Below are 3,172 nucleotides of genomic sequence, written 5' to 3' on the forward strand. Positions count from 1 at the left end.
GGCGCCTGCGCAGGTTACAAGGAGGCGCGATAATTGAACGCTCAGAATTGCCTGCAACATATCTTACTAAATTTAAGAAAGAGTCTGCATAAGTACGCGGACGGTTTGGAGATAGCAAGAGCAAATTTGGTTAAATTATCGGTAGAAGAAGGGGCTTGATCAATGACACGTCTCAAAAAGTGCGCGTTATCCTTAGTATCGGGACAATCATAAATCATATGCAAAATGTCCTGTTTTGGAGAACCGCAAGGACAAGAGAGATCGTCAATAAGGTTTTTGCGATGTAAACTATAATTTAAGTTATAGTGATCCTAGCGCAAGCGATTGAGCATGACGATGGCTTCTCTGACAATTTTCATGTAAAAGTACCAAGGTTTAGAAGCTCTGTTAAAAATATTTGAGAAATAAAAAGAGCCTTTCATGTCAGCCTGTGATTCTAAGTAATAATAAAAGTTATCAGAAATGTCCTGTTTGACAACCGCACACAGGTCGGAGTATGGGACTTTGAAATTAGGTTCGATGCCTTGGCGAATCGCACGTTTAGTGAGTTGGTCAGCTTTTTCGTTGCCTTCAATGCCTCTATGTGAAGAGATCCATATAAAATTAATTTTTAAACCCGCAGATTCGGCCTCATCCAGCGCCGATTTCAAGAGAGGGATAAGGTAGTTGTTAGTGGGATTATGGTAGCCTTTAATAGCCTCCAGGACGCTCTTAGCATCAATTATGATGGTAGCCTTGGTTAATTTAAGGTCAATGGAAACCGTGATAGCAGTATAAATGGCATATGCCTCTGCGGAAAACACAGAGGTATATGAAGGAAGCTTAAACATGAACTCCATTTCCAACTATGGGGAGAAAACCGCCGCACCAACATGCGCTCTAAATTTGTCTTTAGATCCATCAGTGTAAAATAACACCGAATCAGAAGTGAGTGACTGAAATTCCTGATTAAAAAAGGTTTGAGCATCTGGCACAGGTCAAAAGTTAGAAACATCTTTAAGAGGAAGGGAGAGAGAGGCAAAAGAGATGGAAATGGAAGTGGACTTAAAAGAGGAGCGGAAATTAGGAAGGATAAAAGAGCGATCTATAGTTGAATGATAAGATGTCCAAATTTGATAAAATATGGAAGCAGCTGGGAAGTGAGAATATAAGTATTTAACTTTATGCATTGTGGTAGCAGTGTCGCGCAATAGGAGTAATTTGTTGATTACAATATGGATTACAATATTTACCGAGGAAGTTTTAAGGAAATATCGTGAGGAAAGAAGACGAATTCTATAGGGTAAGGTGAGTTCAACCGTTTCAGCATAGATAACATTGAGGGGTGTAGAAATACGATATCCAAAGCAAAGGCGAAGGGCTTGATTTTGAATTACTTGAAGCGAGCGAGACAAATTGTTCTGGATTAGACCGAAAATATGTGCCGCATATTCAATGGATGCGCGCAACATAGCCCTATAGATTGTAAGCATGTGAGGGTGAGCCTCCCACCAAGTGCCTGTGAGCGCCCGGATAATTTGAAGGATACGTTTGGCTTTATCGATAATATATCTCATGTGGCTCCTGCCAGATAATTTAGGGTCAAGAAGCACTCCAAGGAAACGAACCGTAGAGGAAGGGAAAATAGATTGATTTTGAAGGGAAATAGAGTAATTAGGGAGATTAGGAGATCGTTTATTAGAAAAAATCATAAGTTGAGTTTTAGGCAGGGAAATCTCAAGACCGCGCTCTTGAAGAAACGATTCCAGCCCGTGAAGAGAGCTTTCGACCGCTTGGATTGCAAGTTTAATGTCTTTGTGAGTTGAGAAAATGACAATATCGTCCGCAAACTGTAAGAGTTCGGTGTCAGAATGAAGATTGTCATTTATGTCTCTTAGGTATAAATTAAAAAGCGTGGGACTAAGGACGGATCCCTGCGGGAAACCCTTATATGAGGTTCTAGGCTCAGAAATAGAGCCTTGGCACACAAACTGTACAATGCGTTGGGAAATAAGGTTGGAAATAAAAGCAATGAGAAGAGGGGAAAATGTAAGTGTTGGAAATCTTGTAAGAGAATGTGTAGGAGAAGAATGTCGAAGGCAGATTTGATATCGACGAATACCGTCACTGTATCCTGACCAGTCAGAAACTCTGTGTGTACTGAGGCTGCCAAAGCAGTGAGATTATCCTGGCATGAGCGAAATTTCCTGAAACCGAATTGATTATTGGGTAGTAAATCAGACATAGGAGATTCGATAAGCCAGTAAAGGCGACGGAGAATCATCCTCTCCATGACCTTCAGGAGGCAAGAAGTAAGAGAGATAGGGCGAACTCCATTGTTATTGGGCTTAGGTAGGAGATGGATTAAAGAGTGTGACCATTGAGAGGGAAAGGAAGAACAACGGTAAATGTTGTTGAAAATGTAGAGTAGAGAGAGAAGGAGTTCTGTAGGGAAGGCCTTAATGATCCGATAATCTATCCTATCAAGACCAGGGGATCGATTCTATATCTTGAAACGAGGTGAAAATTACAAAAGTGATTGAATTTACTAGAATACTGATAATTTCATTGGTCAACACCTAGTAAATTTGCTCATTTTTGTAATTTTCACCTTGATTGAAGATACAGAATCGACCCCCAGGGCTGGAGGAGGTTTTGACCGAGTGAAGAAAGGCACGCAGTTCGTCGGAAGTAAAAGGAGCGTCAAGCCAGGCGAAGTTCCCATCGTATGGCAAGAAAGGAATAGGAGATGGGGGAGGACATGAAGGGGGACATAGTCTATCCATAGCATCAGCGATTATAGGAGATAAATCCGCATTACGATTTTGCGCAGGAGAGTTGACAGGAATAAGACGACGATTGCAGAAACGCTTGAGCATCCGCCATACATCAAGAGTGAGAGTTTTGCTGTCGAGTGAGCAACAGAATTTTCTCCAACTGGTACGCTTGGCCTTGCGGAGAATCTTGCTGGTTTGAGAGACCACCGATCTATAGAAAACGTAGTTATCCCATGTAGGAGAATGCCTATAAGCTTTGAGGACATCACTGCGGCGTTTGGTAGCAGATGAACAGTCAGGGGTCCACCAAGGAGCCGGGGGAGGTCCCTTTTTAGTAAAAGATGCCCGAGTAGTGCTGGAAGAAGAAGGTTTAGAAGGGGAGAAATGCTCATAATTATTCGAGACGAGGTTCATAA

The sequence above is a fragment of the Trachymyrmex cornetzi genome, unplaced genomic scaffold (genome assembly GCF_001594075.2).
Source record: "Trachymyrmex cornetzi isolate Tcor2-1 unplaced genomic scaffold, Tcor1.1 scaffold211, whole genome shotgun sequence".
NCBI classification, from domain to species: Eukaryota; Metazoa; Arthropoda; class Insecta; order Hymenoptera; family Formicidae; genus Trachymyrmex; species Trachymyrmex cornetzi.